Genomic DNA, 24,042 nt, shown 5'->3' on the forward strand with positions numbered 1-24,042 from the left:
GATTAACTGTTGAAAAATACACGACTTTATTGTTTTCTCGTCAGGTTTCAGGTTCAAACATGAATTAAACTTTACAATTCACATTAACTGTAAAAAAAGATTTGTCAGTCTGAAAAGTGCAAGTGACTGCACATTAACAATTTGCATAAAGGCATTGAACCAAACTCTTAATTACAGGCAAAATAACAAAACAAAGTAAAATTTACCTCAAGGCAAATCCTGTTACTGTTGTAAATTTGACACTAAGTATGGACGTAAAGCTTTGCAAACAAAACTTACAATGGCCTGTGTTAACCAAAATGATAATCAAACCTAAATAAATCATTTTAACATTATCCATCACAAATATAAATGTGCAATGTTTTTAAATCATATGTTTAAAAATGTAAAACTATACATACAGTATTAAAAAATGGGGGCTATTTAATAGAACAAAAGTACTACGTAACAATATAAATATATACATATTTTATGTAGGACATATCAAACAGATCAACCATCTCGGCAAAACACAATATAACATCACTCTTGTGGGCTTTTGGTAGCCCCCTTTGCTACTCAACGCTGGAGACCGTTTTAATTTTAAAGCCATTGCGTTCCTTGTTTCATCATCCGTGGCCTCCGTGCGTGTCGCCAACAGCTTCTACAAAGATGAACTTGATGTACATCAGGCACCACCCTTTGTAGACCTTGGGATTACCGTGTTTCCCGTGCATAATGCGCAAAATTTAACTACCGTTTTTTTCCGTGTATAATGCGCAAAATTTAACTAATTTATTGTCCTAAAATCTAGGGTGCGCATTATACATGGGTACAATTTTTTATTTATTTATTTTTTATTTTATTTTTTTAAGAAAATCATGGTACAACAAAACCAACAACAGGACTGACCGACAAAGACGTGGAACAAAAAGACAGGGTGATATTACCAAAGACAGGAACAGAAACCAAACAGACATCATGACAGTAACACATGAAATGATCCGACGGTGAGCGAGGGGCAGACAGGACTTAAATACAAAACACGTTATATTGATTGAGGTGACACAGGAAGGGAGGGGCGACGCAAACAGAAACTATGGCAACCTAGACACATAGCAAAACTGGGGACGAGACATGACAAATCTCCCTCGAAATAAAACTTGAAATCACCTTTCTTCTTGTCTGTTGTCAATCGCACATCGCATTCAGCCATCCTGCCCAACACACAGTCAGTAAAATTCATAATTGACGACACATCGTTTGATGCGATGGTGCAATCCTTGATGGTGTGTTATTGTCAAATATTGTTTGTTTTTTAATCTCCATCGCGGACCGGACGTCATACGGAGGCAGTATGACTGCGCATGCGCACTATGGATCCGATGCTCAGAACGCATGCGCAAGACACGTCAGCTATATAAAGAGCGAGAGTTGTTTTCTTCCTATTAGTTTCAATTCACAGTTTAATTAGCAGTTTCAATCAGCAAATAACAAAATGCGTATTACAGGTAATATTTTATTTCACAACACTTTGCCTTGTTCCTTTCGTCTCTGCTTTTCACTTCAAACACGCTCCATACGAACACAATGATCTCGTATCAGACGCTCGATCACCTGGTCATTTGCTGTCACAATGTACATGTAATGTAATTGCCCTACACAATTCTGAAACATTTCTTCGCTATCGAGTTTGTTAGCGCATGCGCAGTGATACTGACCGGCAGAATAACATACGGTTGTTCCCAAAGATGATCTTTTTTCTGAAATAATTTTACGTTTACGGACTTAAGTAAGAGTCAAAATTTGGGTGCGTATTATACATGGGTACAGGCTTTTTTACAGCATCGACATGCCATTTTTAGGGTGCGTATTATGCACGGGGCGCATTATGCATGGAAAAACACGGTACTCTGTAAAGAAATATGAATATGGGGGGAAAAAAACACAACTACCTGTAAAATTGTTTTTCCTTGATGCATCTCATGTCAGTCGCACATTTCGAACATGAAGCAATCGCACAGGAACGAACAGAGTTTTTTTTTTTTTTTACCACCGCTATCAGAGCAGTCTTCCTGAGGGCTTTCTGCACGAGTCACACGAGCACGCATATTGAACGTTGTCATTTGTGTAGAGTCTACAACAGAAGAAAATATCAACATTGAGGGGAGCCACATCGTAAGCCTTCACTGTTGTCTTTTTTTAATCTACTGTACAGATCTTGAATCACAACCTGCTCAGTGGCCTAGTGGTAGAGTGTCCGCCCTGAGACTGGAAGGTTGTGGGTTCAAATCCCGGCTAGGTCATACCAAAGACTATAAAAAGAAAAATGGGACCCATTTCCTCCCTGCTTGGCACTCAGCATGACGGGATGGATTCCTGAGCGCGTCACCGCAACTTGCTCACTGCTAACACAGGGATGGGTTAAATGCAGAGAACAAATTTCACCACACCCAGATGTGTGTGTGACGATCATTGTGACTTTAATTTGTGACTCTAACCGCCTCCTAACATAAGACTGCTTTGCAATCTGTATACAAGGAATTATGAACAGTGTCTCAGAAGAGTGGAATTAAGAGTAGACAAAATCACTTGAGGACTTTTTTTCTTGTAAATGAATCAAAAAAGTAACTGAAAATTCAGTAACTTTGACAGTACAGCAATTAAACCAAACAGAACCCTACAGGTTCCATTTGTAAGCTATCAAGAGTGTGTGCGGGGGACATCCAAATTTTTGACTAACCAATTCTAAGCTTAATCATTCTGTCATTCAGTCTTGCATCCTGTTTGTCATTTATTTCCTTGGACATCATGTCTAAGGTCTCTAGATCAGTCATGGGCATCGTCCACTCTCCACATCACATTCTGAACGAGAGTTGAGGATCCTCAGCCCAGGGATTTCCAGAGGGGGCTCAACGATGACCTTCAGAAGCTCTGAGAATAACGAGAAATAGAAATAAAATACTCACTTAAATTACTGCAGATATGACCTCTTTTTAAATGACCAATGCCTACAAAAAAAACTCCCTGTCATGGGCGTTTCACTCATTTCCTAGCTTTTGAAGAATGAAGCAAATGTTAGCTGCAAGATTCAAATGAACCATTCTCCAATGATAAACGTTGCCCTGTTTGAAAAAAAAATGGTGGCATTCTGTCTGTGCCTTTGAATGTGGTGCAAATTAATTTGACTGTTGTACATATCCAATCATGTTATTTTAAAATAGTACTGAGAAAATTGCTTGCGCTACTAGTTGTTATCCAAATGATGAAAATGTACAGGGTAAACCTGGGTTTTATTTTGCACTTTGACATCTGCCATGGTTTCCGGAGTGTGAAAGTCAAGGCAATGAAAGACATGTCATAAATGCAAGTTCCATATTGAAGTTTGCAATTACAACATACCCTAATTTTCGGACTCTAAGTCGCGTTTCTATTCATAGTTTGGGTGGGGAGGCGACTTATACTCAGGAGCGACTTATGATTTTTTCACAAATTTTTACTTGATCATTTCCACATCACTTACTTACAAGTATAGTTGACCACTTCACATGTTATTTTTAGTATAGTTGATCACTTCACATGCTTTGATATCTTTATCTTGAGCATATTCAAAACATGGAAAATAGAGAGAAAAAATCAAATTGTCATGCTGTCGGGTTTTGTAGATTGTTTTGTTTTGTCCTGTCCGTCGTGTTATCACTTCCTGTATTTATTTTGTACATCACATTTCAGATCGTGGGTCCTTCCTCTGCACGGCCGTCCACTTGACCTCCCTGTTTGCTAACTACGTAGACCTGTGTCGTCCGCCCTGATTGTCTGCACCTGTGTCCTCCCCCTTCCGTGTGTGTATTTAGCCTGCGTCTTCCCCTTGTCTTGTGCCAGTGCGTCTCTCTTGTCATGATCACCAGCGATTCCGTAGCTGCAGATATTCCCCATGAAAGCCTAGATAGCAGAGACTTTTTGCCCAAGCTCTGTTTTGTTCGTGAGATTTTGCCTTCGTTTTTTTCCCTCAGTTTGAGGCGCCTTTTGTTTGCTGTTCTCAGCCTTTTTCCCTCGTATTGAGGCGCTTTTGTTTTTGCCCTTTTTTCCCCTCATCTGGAGGCGCTTTTTGTTCCTGGTGCTATCTTCCGTGGAGGAAATAAATTCCTTTGTTTGAACTCTGCATTCGAGTCCTCTCCCTGCTCTGAGCCTGACACAAATAAAGTGATTAACGCTTTAAAGCGCCATATCCTCTGGACATGTCCTCTGTCACCAGGATGACTTAAAGGACGAGAAATTTGACCGATGGATTTAATGATTTGGAGGGACACAAATAATTGACGACACATCGTTTGATGCGATGGTGCAATCCTTGACGGTGTGTTATTGTCAAATATTGTTTGTTTTTTAATCTCCATCGCAAACCGGATGTCATACGGAGGCCGCCATTACAGATGCGCAGAACGGATGCGCAAGACACGTCAGCTATATAAAGAGCGAGAGTTGTTTTCTTCCTATTAGTTTCAATTCACAGTTTAATTAGCAACTTCAATCAGCAAATAACAAAATGCGTATTACAGGTAATATTTTATTTCACAACACTTTGCCTTGTTCCTTTCGTCTCTGCTGTTCACTTGAAACACGCTCCATACGACCGCAATGCTCTCGTATCAGACGCTTGCTCGATCACCTGCTCGTTTGCTGTCACAATGTACCCTACACAAATCCGAAACATTTGTTGCGGCTCCGAGTCACGACGAGGGGCAAGTTTTGGTTTCCAAGGGTGTTTTTATTCCTCTTCAACGTCTCTCCCATACAGAGCCGCCTTTTTCACGTCCGCACGCCTTTTTCACATGTCCGCAACTGATCGCGGTGGTGCCTTTACGGGCAGTCGGAGAAATCAACGACAACAAAAAAAATTACATCCAGCCTAGTTAAGACCATACCAAAGATTATAAAAATGGGACATTTTTGAATCTTAAGTTTTGTGTTGCTTTTTCAAAATTGTGCTTTGATCTGTCTTATGTTCATTCCACAAAAGAAAGCTTAAATTTGTGCATTGGTTTTATATGTTCATTCTACAAAGGAAAACTTGAATGTTTCTTATACTATGCTTCTGCTAAATAAAGTTTGCAAAAAAAAAAAAAGTTTCTGTTCAGGTTCGGGAATCGCTGATGGTGTATGTTGTGGCTTTATGGTCTGATAACTACAGACAGACCAACACAGTTGAGCACTGAGTCCTCGATCCAATCTACCACAGTGTAGGGGTGCACTTGACCATCTTGTGTGCCGACACCTTGAGTTTGATTCCCGCATATGACCGTGTCAATGTTGAAAGGTTTAAGGGGGCCGAATACTTTCGCAAGGCACTGTATTGTGAAGTTCAGACTGTCTACACGTTGATTGATGCACATGGAAGTTGACACATCATCACTTACGTTTCACATGGAATATGTGTGCCTTCTTTCACTGAATTAAGGCTCCGGTCTCCTCATGAGAGACCGGAGCCTTAATTCAGTGCTTCAAAGCGCTCGACCACATTACCTAGAATCCTCAACTTCAATTAAAGATGCAGATGCCAAGTGCCTACTGCGGCCCTGAAACAGGATTTGCAAGCGTTTGTGTCCCATTTGGTTTCGGACTCTCTGTATTTAACAACTGAACCAGGGAGCGCACGGACGCACTTCCCCGTTCTTACAAACTATGCAGTCGAAATTGCTGCATTTGGAGAACTCACAGGGGTCAACACGACCCTCAGTGCAATGGGCACACCTCACGCTGGATGAACCACCTTCGTGATCACGTTGTCTCCCCTGTCAAGTAAGTATGACTTCTTAGGCCGGGGCACGCGCCCACTTATTTTACATCCTCTCTGTTAGATGGCAGTGCCATTTGTAAACTGGCGAATGATGTGATGGTACTAGTGAGTTAGAAGTGTGTGTGTGTACTACTCACTGGGCATAAGAGGTCTTAGGCTCAATGATGGAGCATGCCACCGCCAATGAGCTTATGTGACAAGCCTCTGGTGATGGTCGCAACCTGGGTTTGACTCACTGGAACTCGTGAGCAGTAGAGCAAATGTTCTTCGGCCAAGTGTCCATCTGGCTGTCCTTGAAGGCCTTGTTTTCTTGTGCAAGGCCCGCCATGAAAAACTGAGCAGTGCTCATGAGTCAAACAGCATCTGAACGGTCCTCGCTGTGTTTTATTGAATTTGCATTTCAATTGACCAACATTAGAAGGTGCACCAGTCCCAGGTGCAATGCAATACCAGTTGATGCGCAGAGAGGGTAGAGCAGGCTCTGTACCCCATCTGCCAGTTCCAATAAGTAATTTAATATTAAGTCCCTCAATGGTGACATATCAGATAATTAACTGATAAGGGGGTTATTCGCAGGGTACAAAAAGTTACAAAACCATTCACTCCGGATGAGCTTTTGGATGATGGAATGGCAAAGATGTAATTTCCCTTTTTTACCCATGGATTTGTGACTCTTGATTTAGCTCAAGGAGTGGCACGTGAAAAAGTAGGTGTTTATCTTCTGATGTCATCAAAGTGTGCATCTAACTTTGTTTTGCGCTCAACAGGCCTTGGAACTCTAAGGAAAATCACTTCAAAAGTTAAAATTGTGTTGTGTCATGTTATTAACAGCGGTTAATGGGTGAATTGTCAAATCAAACCTCTTCTTTTTCCCTTTCCCCTTTTCAGACTCCAAGCCTGGAGATAAGAGGAGCATCTGTATTAAAAACTGACCGGACTCCACAAGGTACAGATTTATTTATTCTTGAAGTAGTACAAGTAATCACAACTGCCTTGCGTTATATTTGGAAATTGATCTGTTATTGGTGGTTTGAATGTAGTTATGTATGCTTAGCTACTGTCGCGCATATGCAAAAAGTGTACCGTAATTTTCGGACTATACGTCGCTCCGGAGTATAAGTCGCACCAGCCATAAAATGCCCAAAAATGTGGAAAAAAAAAAACATATATAAGTCGCTCCGGAGTATAAGTCGCACCAGCCATAAAATGCCCAAAAATGTGGAAAAAGAAAACATATATAAGTCGCTCCGGAGTATAAGTCGCATTTTGGGGGGCAATTTATTCGACAAAATCCAACACCAAGAACAGACATGAACGAGCAACAAATGGCTAAACGATACGGTATGCTAACGTGACAAACACAAACGAGGAGCTGAGAACGGGCCTGACGTAACATTCAGTTATTTAAAAAAAACTATTACATAAATAACACGTTTATAAAACCATCTGTGTCACTCTAATTCATTAAATCCATCGATCGTCCTTTGTCAACAATGTCGTGTGCCGCGCTGCAGTTCAAATTATTCCACAGGCCCATACAACGAAATATAAACTATATTTTAAATAACTATCACGTAAACAACAATATTATCAAACCATTTGTGTCACTCCAAATCATTCCTTTCTTCTCTGCTGTTCACTTCAAACACGCTCCATGCGACCGCAATGCTCTCGTATCAGACGCTTGCTCGATCACCTGCTCGTTTGCTGTCTGTCACAATGTACCCTACACAAATCCGAAACATTTGTTGCGGCTCCGAGTCACGACGAGGGGCATGTTTTGGTTTCCAAGGGTGTTCTTATTCCTCTTCAACGTCTCTCCCATACAGAGCCGCCTCTTTCCCGTGCGCGCACGGAGCGCGGTGGTGCATTTACGGGCAGTCGGAGAAATCAACGCCAACAAAAAAGATTACATCCAGCCTAGTTAAGACCATACCAAAGACTATAAAAATGGGACCCATTGCCTCCCTGCGTGTGTGACGATCATTGGGACTTAAAAAAAAAAAATAAAATTAAAAAGAATTCATAAAAATTGGGTGCGTATTATACATGGGTACAGGCTTTTTTCCAGCATCAGCATGCCATTTTTAGGGTGCGTATTATACATGGGGGCGCACTATACACGGAAAAAAACGGTACGTCCATCTGCTCCTGGTTCGGCCCTCCGGTCCAAATTTAGAACCCAGTTCGGCCCGCGAGTCAAAAAGTTTGCCCACCCCTGGGTTAGACACATGATCGTTCATTTCTCTCTTTAGGAGACCCACTTACATCATCAATGACACCTGTACCACTTCTCGAGTTATGTGGTGAATAGGATGGTAAAAGACGAATTGGCTAAGATGAAATTCCAAATTTCAAAGCTTGACATGGAAGACCTGAAGAAGGGGGCCTGAGTAGGGGTTACTTAAAAGTTAGTTATTCAAAATCATCTATTCTTAAAATTGGTAAAGGGGAATTTGTTGGTTGAACCAGTAAACCTCCATTCCCATTCCAAATTACACCAGAAGATGGTGCCAAAGTCAGATTGACCTAACATAGTAAATTAATAGTTTAAAAAGTCATCGATTAGATGAAGATTTGTTCTGAAGCACAGCAACACACAGCAAGCACATTCTCTAGGTTAGGGGTGTCCAAACTACGGCCCGCGGGCCGCAGTTTTTATTGGCCCGCAGCAAATTCTGAAAACATAATTGAATATGGCCCGCACAAGAAGCTTGAGCTCAACTCTGTTGCATTTCTCAGTTTCCACACTAGATGGAACCCGCCACACAAAAAGCGTTTGACGTCCCATTAGCAATATCAAACATGTATGTAATATTGATGTCCATTTACATATGAATGTATGAATGTGAGCAAAGACGAGGAGGCGGAGAGGGTTAATGGGATACTAAGTGGTGGAAGACTGAGGTCCCACATATGAGCGTGACCTCGGTCACGTTCATCCAGTTGAAGCCTAAACAAAATGCTGTTTGACGGAACACAAGTCAGAGAAAAAAACATTTGCAAATGTCACGTTGATGGACAGTTGACAAGTTTTGGGGGTGGGAAACAGAATGAAGCATCCCTGAGAAAATTGTTACTTCCGTGAGAACATGGTCACCTCATCTGGTTGAATCCGGTTGAGGCCGGCTGAGATGCTGGTGCAGTCTATTCTGGAAGCATTTGGGTCATCTGATGCCAATCTATGACAATATGGAAAAAAACTGGTACGTGACCAAGCAGGCATAGTACCCACGAACTGGACTGGTATAAAAGGTTCGTTCGGACAAAGAGCATCGCTCTCTCTCGGCCGGTGGGCTTTCCCCATCAGGGGTATCGCCCCTGCGGCTACTGCCGTGGGTCGAGAACGCCGATTAGACAAAGATAGATTTAATTATTTCTGAGATTAACCCAAGGTCCGTTAAGATGAATTCATACCATCTTCAAATTGGACTTAATCGGATGTCAAACGCTGCGTGTTCGCTTCTCTTCCGGGGGGGTGTTAATGGGACGTTAAACGTTTTGTGTGCCGGGCTCCATCTAGTGTGGAAACTGAGAAGCTGAGCTCAAGCTTCTTGTGCGGGCCATATTCAATTATGTTTTCAGAATTTGCTGCGGGCCAATAAAAACTGGACCGTTAGTTTGGACACCCCTAATTTAGAGCAAAGAACTGTATACTATACTTGTAAGTAAGTGATGTGTTAATGATCAAGTAAAAATTTGTGAAAAAAAACACAAGTCGCTCCTGAGTATAAGTCGCCTCCCCACCCAAACTATGAATAGAAACGCGACTTAGAGTCCGAAAATTAGGGTATGTTGTAATTGCAAACTTCAATATGGAACTTGCATTTATGACATGTCTTTCATTGCCTTGACTTTCACACTTCGGAAACCATGGCGGATGTCAAAGTGCAAAATAAAACCCAGGTTTACCCTGTACATTTTCATCATTTGGATAACAACTAGTAGCGCAAGCAATTTTCTCAGTACTATTTTAAAATAACATGATTGGATATGTACAACAGTCAAACTAATTTGCACCACACTCAAAGGCACAGACAGAATGGCACTATTTTTTTTTCAAACAGGGCAACGTTTATCATTGGAGAATGGTTCATTTGAATCTTGCAGCTAACATTTGCCTCATTCTTCAACAGCTAGGAAATGAGTGAAACGCCCATGACAGGGAGTTTTTTTTGTAGGCATTAGTCATTTAAAAAGAGGTCATATCTGCAGTAATTTAAGTGAGTATTTTATTTCTATTTCTCTTTATTCTCAGAGCTTCTGAAGGTCATCGTTGAGCCCCCTCTGGAAATCCCTGGGCTGAGGAGCCTCAACTCTCGTTCAGAATGTGATGTGGAGAGTGGACGATGCCCATGACTGATCTAGAGACCTTAGACATGATGTCCAAGGAAATAAATGACAAACAGGATGCAAGACTGAATGACAGAATGATTAAGCTTAGAATTGGTTAGTCAAAAATTTGGATGTCCCCCGCACACACTCTTGATAGCTTACAAATGGAACCTGTAGGGTTCTGTTTGGTTTAATTGCTGTACTGTCAAAGTTACTGAATTTTCAGTTACTTTTTTGCTTCATTTACAAGAAAAAAGTCCTCAAGTGATTTTGTCTACTCTTAATTCCACTCTTCTGAGACACTGTTCATAATTCCTTGCGTACAGATTGCAAAGCAGTCTTATGTTAGGAGGCGGTTAGAGTCACAAATTAAAGTCACAATGATCGTCACACACACATCTGGGTGTGGTGAAATTTGTTCTCTGCATTTAACCCATCCCTGTGTGATTTTGATCCATCCACTGGGGGAGAGGGGAGCAGTGAGCAAGGGCGGTGCCGCGCTCAGGAATCATTTGGTGATCATTTCCATCCCGTCATGCTGAGTGCCAAGCAGGGAGGAAATGGGTCCCATTTTTCTTTTTATAGTCTTTGGTATGACCCAGCCGGGGTTTGAACCCACAACCTTCCAGTCTCAGGGCGGACACTCTACCACTAGGCCACTCAGCAGGTTGCGATTCAACATCTGTACTGTAGATTAAAAAAAGACAACAGTGAAGGCTTACGATGTGGCTGCCCTCAATGTTGATATTTTTTTGTGTTGTAGACTCTACACAAATGACAATGACAACGTTCAATATGCGTGCTCGTGTGACTCGTGCAGAAAGCCCTCAGGAAGACTGCTCTGATAGCGGTGGTAAAAAAAAAAAAAAACTGTTCGTTCCTGTGCGATTGCTTCATGTTCGAAATGTGCGACTGACATGAGATGCATCAAGGAAAAACAATTTTACAGGTAGTTGTGTTTTTTTCCCCCCACATTCATATTTCTTTTACAGAGTACCGTGTTTTTCCATGCATAATGCGCCCCCGTGCATAATACGCACCCTAAAAATGGCATGTCGATGCTGTAAAAAAGCCTGTACCCATGTATAATACGCACCCAAATTTTGACTCTTACTTAAGTCCGTAAACGTAAAATTATTTCAGAAAAAAGATCATCTTTGGGAACAACCGTATGTTATTCTGCCGGTCAGTATCACTGCGCATGCGCTAGCAAACTCGATAGCGAAGAAATGTTTCAGATTTGTGTAGGGTACATTGTGACAGCAAATGACCAGGTGATCGAGCGTCTGATACGAGATCATTGTGTTCGTATGGAGCGTGTTTGAAGTGAACAGCAGAGACGAAAGGAACAAGGCAAAGTGTTGTGAAATAAAATATTACCTGTAATACGCATTTTGTTATTTGCTGATTGAAACTGCTAATTAAACTGTGAATTGAAACTAATAGGAAGAAAACAACTCTCGCTCTTTATATAGCTGACGTGTCTTGCGCATGCGTTCTGCGCATCGGATCCATAGTGCGCATGCGCAGTCATACTGCCTCCGTATGACGTCCGGTCCGCGATGGAGATTAAAAAACAAACAATATTTGACAATAACACACCATCAAGGATTGCACCATCGCATCAAACGATGTGTCGTCAATTATGAATTTTACTGACTAAGTGTGTTGGGCAGGATGCGATTGACAACAGACAAGAAGAAAGGTAATTTCAAGTTTTATTTCGAGGGAGATTTGTCATGTCTCGTCCCCAGTTTTGCTATGTGTCTAGGTTGCCATAGTTTCTGTTTGCGTCGCCCCTCCCTTCCTGTGTCACCTCAATCAATGTAACGTGTTTTGTATTTAAGTCCTGTCTGCCCCTCGCTCACCGTCGGATCATTGCATGTGTTACTGTCATGATGTCTGTTTGGTTTCTGTTCCTGTCTTTGGTAATGTCACCCTGTCTTTTTGTTCCACGTCTTTGTCGGTCAGTCCTGTTGTTGGTTTTGTTGTACCATGATTTTCTTAAAAAAAAAAAAAAAAAAAAAAAAATTGTACCCATGTATAATGCGCACCCCAGATTTTAGGACAATAAATTAGTTAAATTTCGCGCATTATACAAGGAAAAAAACGGTATTATAATAAATAATTGTGATAAATAACTGGAACATCACTCAAATATTGGTGATCACGTTGAGAGTCTCACATATTTCTTCGCTATCGAGTTTGCTACTGCATGCCCAGTGATACTGACCGGCAGAATAACATCCGGTTGTTCCCAAAGAGGATCTTTTTTCTGAAATAATTTTACGTTTACGGACTTAAGTAACCCGGCCGGGTCATACCAAAGACTATAAAAATGGGACCCATTGCCTCCCTGCTTGCTGCTCACTGCTCCCCTCTCCCCCAGGAGATGGATCAAAATCACACGGGGATGGGTCAAATGCAGAGGACAAATTTCACCACGATGTGTGTGACGATCATTGGGACTTCAAAAAAAAAAAAAAGTCAAAATTTGGGTGCGTATTATACATGGGTACAGGCTTTTTTCCAGCATCCACATGCCATTTTTAGGGTGTGTATTATACATGGGGGCGCATTATACATGTATACGGTATTAATTATAGAAATAAACTTACACATATTATTAGAAAGCGGAAGAGTAATCATTTTGCCGACTTGATAAACGAATAACAGGGTGATTCCAAGAAATCTTGGAGAGTACTGAACAGGGTCTTGAACAGAAGCCAAAAAACATCATCAGAAATAATAGTCTTGCCGACGAATTCAATAACTACTTTGTCTCTATTGGTAGCAACATATCCAGTAAAATCAGTCAGCCTCAGGATGCCTCGTTTAAAGACTACCTATCAGGTAATTACCTGGGCTCTTTCTTCCTGAATCCAACTAACTGCGATGAACTGTATAAAATAATCATGAATACGAAGAATTCAAACTCAGCTGGAACAGATGGTATCTTAAGTAAAATTCTGAAAATCTCCAATATAATAACTGCACCTCTTACACATTGCATCAATCTGTCTCTACTCTCTGGAGTAGTGCCACAAATAGCAAAAATAGCACGTATCACACCGGTCTTTAAATCAGGAGACAAAAACGATCTTAGCAACTACAGACCAATATCAATAGTTTACAATAAACTTAACAGCTATCTAAACAAACTAAACGTCATTGCCTCTTCCCAGTATGGATTCAGAAAGGAAAACACTACATATATGGCAGTACTTGACTGATAAAATCTACATGGCAATCGATAAAGGCGAATATGGTATTGGGATTTTTCTGGACTTGTCTAAAGCTTTTGACACCATCATGATTGACATTCTTGTAATTAAATTACAACACTATGGTATAAGAGGCCTGGTGTTAGACTGGTTCCGCAGCTATCTGTTTGGAAGACATCAATATGTTTCTATTAACAACCATAAATCTTCATACAAACCCATTGTAAGGTCTAAATACCATAAGACATTTATTTACACGCTGGAAACAAAGAGGAGAAGACAACAAGTATTCCTTTTGCTCGCGAGGAGAATTACGTAGAAGGCCCAGTTCACAGTCCTCCACCAATTCTGGACTTCCCCCAACGCGATCTCCTCTTTTTATTTTGGGTTGCCCTGGTTACACGAGGCGTTGCTACACTAAAGGAAGGGGAGAGTGTGACTGTAGCAACGCTGTTTAGCTAGCTAATAATGTTGTGTGGTGCGAGGCCGCATGTCCTTGGCCGATCCGTGACCCCAGGAATGTAGAGTCTGTGGTTGGCAGCCTCGTTCCCGGCTGCAATCTCCAAACCTGGATGCCCTGTCTATGTAAAACAATGCTCTAGACTAGGGGTGGGCAAACTACGGCCCGGGGCCACATCCGGCCCACGGGACCGTTTAATCCGGCCCGCCAACCCTGAACAAATTGTATTATTAAACATTTTTTGGGTCATTGTTGGAATAATTTAAGTAAAGCCTGGTCATTTACGAGTTTATGGCTTTCCTTTTATCTAGGTTCTTTCTCTTTAGTGACAGGGATGTATTTTGATCCCTGTCAGCCATATGTATCCTTCCTGTCCTTATGTTATCTGTGTGTTTTTGTTCCTGTAAGAGGCCTTCACTAACAATGAGCAGAGCTTATTTGCATAGGCGAAATGTTCTTATTTTGGTTGAAAGAAACTTCATTCCTTTTAGTTAACTGTAGTTTTGGTTCAAAGATTGTTACAAGTTATCCCATATTTACTCAATGTTTGTTCAAGTGTTTAGGACAAGTCACTCATTCTTATTGCATGTTAATTTACTAAGTAGATAAAGTCTAGCCAAGGTTTAGTTGCATTGTTCCACAGGAAAGCGGCAATTGAAGTTATCTGATCTCACTCGCGGACTACTCGGCCAACAACTGGAGAAGAACAGATGGACAAACTCTGCGGGGGTCACGGGCCGACAATGAAGTGCTAATTCACACCACACTACATTCCTTAGCTAATCAACGTTGCTACAGACAAAATCTTCCCTCCCTTTAGTGTAGCAACACCTCTGTAACCAGGGCAACCAAAACATTAAATAGAGGAGCACGTGGAGGGAGAACTCAGAATTGATGGAGATTGTAACTGAGTTTCCTCTCTCTATCGTTCTCCTCGCGGGTAAACTTGTTCTGGTTCTTTTCTCCTCTTCCTTCCAGTGTGTGGTTTAATGTCTGATGGTATTTAGACCTGACATTTATTCGAGCCGGATGCCAAGACACCTGAGGATTCCAGCGGGCGGCAGCGGAGATCCAGAAAGACTGCGCGTGGCAGGACCTCCCTAGGTGGGATCCTAGAATCCTTTTCAAGGGCTGATTGTCTGCTCCGCCAGCTGGAATCCAAAGGTTGAAGGCAATCCGAGGTGCAGAGGTGAGGAGAACCAGAGGGTGAGTTTGTTTTGTTTTTTTAAAAGAATGAGCGGCCGAGGGCTCGTCGTGCCCTATAAAAGTCCTAGGACAGAACGGAAAGGTCCGTTCTAAAGGTACCAAAACGGAAAGGTCCGTTTAAATAAAAGTTACTCAACGGAGAAGTAACTAAACGGAAAGGTCCGTTTAAATAAAAGGACAAAGGTGTCCGGCGGAGAAGTCCGTTCAAAAGGGTTAGCGTAGTCTGCGGGAAACAGGAAGTTAAACCGAAAGTCACGCAATACTGTATGATTGAGAGTGTGAATGGGAATACGTATCACTAGATATAGTATTCCATATTAAAGCAGTGGGGAACACATAACGTGGTTCTGTGGACGCAATGGGCAAGGATTCTCCACCAGAATGCTGGTAGAAGTGAGAATCACCACAGGATCTTTTCGTTATCCCACTGGAAACACCCGACTTTAGAAACCCCTATGGTTTTACAGTTGGGACCAAATTGATTAAAATGGGGACCGGGAAGAGTAAAACTAATATCCGAGATACTCTAAAAATGTAAAGATTGAAAAATAATTGAAAGGCAGGATCCCGACCGACTTAAAAAATGTTCGATAAAGGGATTTAAAAAAAATAGAAAATATATAAATTTGAGGGACAACTAAAAACGACCAAATTATTAGGACTTAGAGGTGCCATAAACGAAACAACAAAAAGAAATGTTAAAGAAATTAAAGAAGGCATCTGATGATGGAGTAGAGAGAGAGAGAGAGAGAGAGAGAGAGAGAGAGAGAGAGAGAGAGAGAGAGAGAGAGAGAGAGAGAGAGAGAGAGAGAGAGAGAGCTCAGAAAGCACAGTATTGCAGGTAGGAAGATGATGAGACTGGGCCTAACAGTAGGCAGGCAAGAGAAAACCAAAATTTACAGAGAGCTAGAGAAGAAGGGGGAGGTCTAGAGAAAGTAGAGAAGCATGTAGAGAAAACACATGCTACAAATTCAAAACTAAAGATCATAGCGGGAGGAATACATAAATCACACCCTCCATGCGGAAAGAGTAGTAATAGACAAACAAAAACGAAAACAAATGAAAGCTTCAAAAGACACTTTTCCGGTAGACCAGGAAAGTGACACTTTTTACTCAAATGCAGTCAGAGGACAGAAAGGCCAGGGAGGGCGAGCAATGTCTAACGGAGAAGGCTTTAGAGGCCGAGGAAGAGGAGTTCTGCAACCTCCAATAGAATGCTGGAGTTGCGGGGAAAACGGTCACATGGCACGCGACTGCACAAATGAACAAAGACAGTTATGACTAGGCCAAAATCAAATCAAATCAGATTTCCATGTAATGAAGTGGGAACCTGGCTGCCAAAATTAAAGAGAAATTAGCTTAAATATACAGGAGATATTTGTGTTAATAGGATAAAGTAATATAAAGTAACACTGAAGTTAAAATTTGCAGAATAAATGGAAAGGAATTACAAATAGCTTCTAAAAGTAAAATAGAGAATAAATCTGACAAGTAATACAAGCAAAAAGGTGTTCTTAGTGCGTTCTATGTGTTCTTATATGTTGTGCGTCATCCTTTTGTGATGGTGTGTGTGTGCGTGTGCGCGCAGAGGATCCTCATGAATGGGTGTGTGTATGAGTGTGAGTGAGATGTGTGTTCTATGGAAGAAATCAGTAATGGAGAATGTTCTGGAGGCTGTTGAGCAATAATAGGGAAATTGAGAAGTGGATGATGGTGTGTTTAAGTTGGTTGGAGAAACTAAGATGAGCAGTGTGTGGAAGTAGAGAAAATAAGACGTGTGTGGCAGGAAGTGACTAGAACGGTGGCTTGGTAGGACGAGAATAAGAGACGACAGATGTTGTGTAGAAGACAGTGAAAAATGTCGAATGTGATAATGATGAAGGGGGCGACAGCAAAGTTGGCCTGCCCTTTGAGAAGGTGAGACTGATAAGCGTGCCTGCGCTTGCGCGTAGCCGCGGGGCGGGGCTGTCCGCATGGGCCTGTGCTATGCTCGTGTGGGCGGTGGGCCGGCATCATGATTGTTGCAGGAAATGGCCACCCTGTGACCAATCAACATTGATGCTGCGCCCCCCCCTCGCACGAGGGGTGCTATGGCTGCGGACGAAGCAGAGAAAGTGTGCGTTTCTCAGAGAATGTTTGAATATTCGGAGCAGGGTGATGCTTAAGACAATGTTTGCATCAAGGATGAAAGGCACTGATGAAAAAAAAAAGTATAACCAAAACGTCAAAGGAGGATGATGTTTGCGCAGCGTTGTTTGTTGGTATTGTTTGTGAGCTGTGTCTGAAATTGAAATTGGCTAATATAGGTGCACTAAGGTATTTATTAGTCTGTAGTCTATCTGATTTGCACCGCAAAACAAAAACGATTTTGTAAAAATAGGAAGTAAAAAAAAAAAAAAAAAAGCAAGCAATTAGTTTATGGGCAGAAACTATATTAATGAAACTTAATTAGAAACTAGCATTAAGGCTAGGAATTAATGCCTAGCCTTGATGAAACAAAATTTGAGAGATGGAAAGAACTTGCTTTCTGGAATTGGATGAAGAAAAATGATAAAATAATGACATTTCGAAGCTAAATTTAAAGGGAATAGTCAATTGGTTGTGTCAAGACTTTTAAGTTTTTACATTTGAGAATAAGAGAGCGATCGAGTTGAAGTTAAGAAACACCAACAATTAACTATTATATTAATTTACTGACGGTTATTTTGTTGATTTATATCTTTTCCAATTAGTGGATTGGTTTGACACCTTGAGGAAGGAAAAAATTAGGATGTGGAACACGGGTTTAGACAACCAGTTACACACGCAAATCATGTGTGCACTGGGACACTGAGAAGCATTTTGGAAGGTGTGTCAAATTGAACGGAGATGAAATCATATGTAGTAATACAACACTTTACTACATATGGATTCCCTAAATCGTACTATTGAGTTACATAAAACGTACATTTTGATTTTTATTCAAATTGCTAAGATTCTTGTGATAAACGATGAGAAAATGATTGAAAAGAAACTACAAGAAACTACAACTAAGCTAGTAGCAGTCCAATTGCCACGAAAAATCGCTATATGCACGTGTGCAGGGCACACACGAGACTGATAAGGTGCCAAGAGGTAACAAGCTTGCAGACGGAACTGCATAGCTGTAGTGCAAAAGACGCTTCAAATTTTATACACAGAAGAAGCAGATTAAATTACTGAAACATTTTTAAAGATGTGCAGCGACAAAATCCATTGACTGAAATTCAATTATGGACGAAAAGAGGAGCAAGAGTGGAGAATGGTATCTATAAATGACCAGAAGACTGACCTATCCTCCAAAAAACCTATACAAGTGGGCAGCAATATTGAGCCATGGTTGTGTGTCGCATGGCTCAAGAGGAGGGATAATTGGGCAGTTCTGTCAGCTTTATACAACATATGAATTTGATTCATATTCAAAACAGTCGTAAATTTTTTTGTAGAGCTTGTTTAACATGTGCTTAACACAATCCACAGGGTTATAATGCCTGGTCATAATAGATGCATTCTCAAAATGGATTGAATTGGCTTCAGAATAAACACTGAATGCCTTAACAGTGGCAAAAACGTTATGTAAAGAAATAATACTTTGTCAACAACTGGTGTAGATGTTAAAGATTGGAATCAATATCCCGAAAATGAATGTGGATAGTTTGTTTACTGATTGTGAAATGTGCGACAGAGTGTTCTATATAATATCCGTTGAATGGAAGAAAAAGAAAAGAAACCATTGCTTTTAGAGAATGTAGTCAACCAAAATTGTATATGTACCGACATGCCAAGATCTGGGAAAAAGCTGGAAAAAACAAAAACATAATATCTTTAAATTTGAGAGGCGGCGATGATCTGACTGAAATTGATGCAATTAGAGTCCCCAGAGGAGTTCCTGATTAATAAGAATTAATTGACCAAATTGAAGCGGGATGGGAGTCCTCCATTTGCTGCTGGTGGACGATGAACAAGAACGTTGACAGGATAAATTACATCCATTGAAACATGCAAAAATTGGGCAAACGGACACAAGCGGGACTTGAGGCAGTGCACGAACAGCTGGCCACGCCTTCCCTAATGTCAATCCAGAATCGCAATGCTCTTGTTATGTTGTTGTCTGGGAAAGGAAGGGTCTACACAATGTTCAGGGAACAATGCTGCACTTTCATCCAGAACGACACCGCCCCTGATGGGAGCCTGACGAAGGTGATTGCAAGCTTGCAATCCCTCAACACGAGGATGAAAGAGCACAACAAGTGGATGACTGCCTTTGGGAAGTATAAAGCCCTTGTGTCCTCAATTACTGCTATACTCACCTTGTGTGGATGTTGTTGTATTCCATGTCACCGTGCTTTGTTTAATCGTCTTATCACTACAGCAATCTCGCCCATGGACGACGAGATGGCCCGGGTATGCCTAATGTCTGAACGGCAGCATGTTGATAACGATGATGATGATGCAATTTTTGCACTTGAGTTTACAGACTTCTTCCCAGATCTGTGTGTTTCCGAATGATAATATCGCAACATTTATCCTTTTTCGGTGTAAACTTATTTATGCCATACTTGTGATCCGACAACTGAAAATCGAGAGAAGTGGTTGTTTTTGGTGATGTAAATATTGAGCAAATATGTGATAAACAGGAGGGAAATGTTGGAATAATTTAAGTAAAGCCTTGTCATTTACGAGTTTATGGCTTTCCTTTTATCTAGGTTCTTTCTCTTTAGTGACAGGGATGTCTTTTGATCCCTGTCAGCCATATGTATCCTTCCTGTCCTTATGTTATCTGTGTGTTTTTGTTCCTGTAAGAGGCCTTCACTAACAATGAGCAGAGCTTATTTGCATAGGCGAAATGTTCTTATTTTGTTTGAAAGAAACTTCATTCCTTTTAGTTAACTGTAGTCTTGGTTCATAGATTGTTACAAGTTATCCCATATTTACTCAATGTTTGTTCGAGTGTTTAGGACAAGTCACTCATTCTTATTGCGTGTTAATTTACTAAGTAGATAAAGTCTAGCCAAGGTTTAGTTGCATTGTTCCACAGGAAAGCGGCAATTGAAGTTATCTGATCTCACTCGCGGACTACTCGGCCAACAACTGGAGAAGAACAGATGGACAAACTCTGCGGGGGTCACGGGCCGACAATGAAGTGCTAATTCACACCACACTACATTCCTTAGCTAATCAACGTTGCTACAGACAAAATCTTCCCTCCCTTTAGTGTAGCAACACCTCTGTAACCAGGGCAACCAAAACATTAAATAGAGGAGCACGTGGAGGGAGAACTCAGAATTGATGGAGATTGTAACTGAGTTTCCTCTCTCTATCGTTCTCCTCGCGAGTAAACCTGTTCTGGTTCTTTTCTCCTCTTCCTTCCAGTGTGTGGTTTAATGTCTGATGGTATTTAGACCTGACAGTCATTTTGCCTGCAATGACTGTGTTTCCCCAGTAGATGGGGTCCCGCTCGCCTGCGCATTTACCACCGGAACCCGTGTCAGAAAGCTCGGTGCACACTCACAAGTGCGTGTACGTACTCAGTAGTACGGACATGGCGCACTCGCGCTCTATTTGTATCAGTCCCGAATTTAGAGCGTGGGCTGTGACGACAGCATTCTTGTAATTCGCGCGCTGAGCTTTCAGATACAGTTTTACGCTAAAGCCCCCCACAAACCTTCCCCTGGAATCCTTCTATTAAAATGAGTCGTCCAAGGAAAAGCAAGGTGGACACAGTGCCGAGTGTTTAAAAAAAGAGTGGCCAATTTGGCTCGACGTACACGACGTGACGTTCAGCCACATCAACCCGTCACAGATCGAGGTAAACGGACCAACACCTCTGATCTCTCCTAAGAAATGCCACAACAAATTTTACTCCAGACTATGACGCACTAGCAAAAAAGGGAGACCAACAACACTGTTCCCACTGAAAATGAAGGGGAGGCTCTCAAGTTTGTTGTAAAAAAATGCATTTTGAATATGATTTGTACACATAGCAGGGATTGAAACTAGCGACCATTCTCATTTTCAAACAATGCAGGATGCTCAAGGACATTGATGCACCACCTGTTTGCGACTAATCTTAACCTGTAAAGTTCTTAAGGCTTACTTTAAGTAAGTGTTTCCCATTTCCTCACCTCTGTTACCAGGTGTTTGTGAGTTAAAACTCTGCTTTTATTTTCAGATACCCCTCACCGTGTTGCCGTTTTGATTACTTTATTTGGATGATATATTTGGTCAGAATGTTTGCCGTTTGATGTGATCTCATAAGATAAACATCTTTCATTAATCTGACCTGCAGACACTGAAGTGATGGAGACTGTTATTCATAATAACAGTGTCGTATTTTATGAGAATCACTGATAGCAGTTTTTTAGTGATGTTTTTTTTTTTTTTAATGCTGTTAATAAATGCATTTGTTTTCAAAAAACTTGTTTGGAATATCCATGCTTTACTACCTACTAAAGGCCAAAATATTTTATGCAATGACCTTTACAGGTCGCTTATATTACTTCACACAAACACTACGTCCATCTGCTCCTGGTTCGGCCCTCCGGTCCAAATTTAGAACCCAGTTCGGCCCGCGAGTCAAAAAGTTTGCCCACCCCTGCTCTAGACTTTCTTGCTACATTTCACACAATAATAATAATGAGTAAATATTTAGATACCTCTCGTGCATACACTCCAACAAACGTTAAGTAGATGTGAGATAACTTGCATGAAGTCTACTTAAACAAACATTGAGTAAATATGGGACAACTAAAAAACTGTCTCGGACAAAAACAATTAACAGAGAAAGGACTTCTCTTGAACTAACAAAGAACAAAGGTGTTCTGTTCATAACTAGTGAGGGCCTCTCACAGATAAGAAAAGGAAGGGAGTATAATAACTCCCTAAGGATAGCTGGCAGATATGTTGGCTTGAGCGAAGATATGTGAACTCCGGTTTCAGGCCGACCAGCGCTTCAGCGAAACGAATTATTCTAACACCCAAGGGTCCATCTTAGGGCCGTTCCTCTTCATCTTATACATAAATGACATTGTTAATACTTCACCCATACTACATAAAGTATTATTTGCTGACGATACAAACTTGTTTCTTTCCCACAAAAATCCAAATACACTTGAACAAATTATGAATAGTGAGTTAGCGGAAATAAACACATGGTTTAAATGCAACAAACTCTCCCTAAATGTCAATAAAACAAACCACATCGTATTCCGCTCCCATAAAAAAAAGGACATTGACCAAATTTGCATAAAAATCAACGGACAAAACATTGAAAGAGTCAGCTCTACTAAATTCCTGGGGATCCACATTGACGAGTTCTTGAACTTTAAAAAGCATATTGATGATCTCACAATCAAACGGTCTAAATATGGTGCTTTGTTCTTCAAATTGAGACATTATCTCCCACTCACTGCACTTCTTATTCTGTACAAATCCTTATTTGAACCTCATTTAAAATACTGCAATATTATATGGTGTAACACATTTCCAACCCATCTAAAAAAGCTGGAGATACTTCAGAAAAAGGTCATACGTGCCATAACATAGTCTGAGTTTAACGCCCCCACTAAAACAATCTTCCACCAACACAATCTTCTGAGGCTTGTTGAACATAACTATTTCCAGAATGCTTGCGTCATGTATCAGACTGTCCATAAACGAAACCATAAACTCTGTCAACTCATCCCAATCTGTACTCCCAGCCACACCCACACCACCAGGAATAGCAATCTAATCATTGGGAAAAAACGGAAACTAAAATCTACAAGCTTTAGCATTGTGTGCAGAGGGCCACAGATTTGGAATGAGCTTGATGAAAACTAAAAATGTTGCAATCAATATCCATCTTCGAAGCAAATCTAAAAAATCAACTCCTATCAATGTATGTTTAATGTGCTGATTATTAATCGGATGAACACCTGTGTCCTGTTGTTAATCTATTAATTGCAAATGTACTTTACATCGAATCCAGTGTAACCAGAATACTGAGACTATCCATTACTTGTCGTATGTTTATTGTGTGTTGTACCTTATTGTGTGTTTATTGTTATTGTCTATTATATATCTGTATGTTGTCCAAAATATAAGGATATCTGGCCAATATCTGATACTTATGGGAAACCAGGCCCCCTATTAAAAGCTTTAAATAGCTTGCTTGGGGTGACCTTTCACGCATCCATAATACTGTTTGTTGTATGTCTTGGATATTGCGTTAATAAACTCAAACTCAAACAATAGACAACAAATGTATGGAAGGTAAGTAAATAAAATAGGAAACTGGACCAGAAACAAGGAATGGGGAAAATTTCTAAACATATGAATGCATTAAAGCTGCTATTATAGGGACAGTATTTAGGAACACATTTTAAGAGGATTAATTTGCATAACAAATATTGAAAAGAGTTGAATAGTTAAAACACTTTGGGAAGATTACAGGTCCATTCAAAAGGGTTACTGATTTGAAAAGTGAGGTGAATTGAAGGGGAGACAAAGAGAATGTACATACATAAACAAATTGGGTGAACAAAACTGACAGGACTGATACCCATTTGAGAATACTGAGAAAAATTTGAAACAAACAGGAAATTTGGAGTGAAAAATTAAGATTTGGATTGGGAAAGAGCGATGGCAAAGAATGATTGACAGGACTTCAGACAGTGAAAGCTGCAGCAGGAAAGGCTAACTTGAACAGGTAGAAGCTACTCTGCTACAGGAGGGATCTTGCGAGACTGACAGCACGACGAGAAATAAGGGGGATAATTCATAACTCCTGGGGGAATTGTTTGTTTGTTTGTTTGTTTGTTTCAGGGATCACGTGGGCCTCTGGATCATAAGGAGTAGATGCCGGGAACGCTCGGAGGTTCTACTGAGCACTTCGATGAGACGACGACCACCAGTCGTCCCCGTGCCCCAATCAACCCCAAAAGTGAAGATTTCGTTTGCTGACGACTGGTTATGGAGATGTCGTTTACTAGGGGTGACCGAAGGGGGCCGGTAGGACTTCCGGCCTACGCTGGGCATTGCTG

At 40.9% G+C, this 24,042-nt stretch overlaps 1 long non-coding RNA gene and 2 other non-coding genes across 3 annotated transcripts; all 3 read right to left on the minus strand.

Moving 5' to 3' along the window:
* Positions 1-7: 7 nt before the first annotated feature.
* Positions 8-5,411, minus strand: LOC133166472 (uncharacterized). Its single transcript, XR_009717807.1, has 2 exons — positions 4,649-5,411; positions 8-2,913 (listed from the first exon to the last, which is right to left on the minus strand). It is a non-coding gene; the product is annotated as an uncharacterized LOC133166472 (long non-coding RNA).
* A 210-nt stretch (positions 5,412-5,621) lies between these two features.
* On the minus strand, positions 5,622-5,786 carry LOC133167576 (U1 spliceosomal RNA). The gene has a single exon (XR_009718035.1). It is a non-coding gene; the product is annotated as a U1 spliceosomal RNA (small nuclear RNA).
* A 406-nt stretch (positions 5,787-6,192) lies between these two features.
* On the minus strand, positions 6,193-6,375 carry LOC133167598 (U2 spliceosomal RNA). Its single transcript, XR_009718055.1, has one exon. It is a non-coding gene; the product is annotated as a U2 spliceosomal RNA (small nuclear RNA).
* Between the last annotated feature and the right edge of the window lie 17,667 nt (positions 6,376-24,042).

The sequence above is a fragment of the Syngnathus typhle genome, linkage group LG14 (genome assembly GCF_033458585.1).
Source record: "Syngnathus typhle isolate RoL2023-S1 ecotype Sweden linkage group LG14, RoL_Styp_1.0, whole genome shotgun sequence".
In the NCBI taxonomy this organism is placed as follows: Eukaryota; Metazoa; Chordata; class Actinopteri; order Syngnathiformes; family Syngnathidae; genus Syngnathus; species Syngnathus typhle.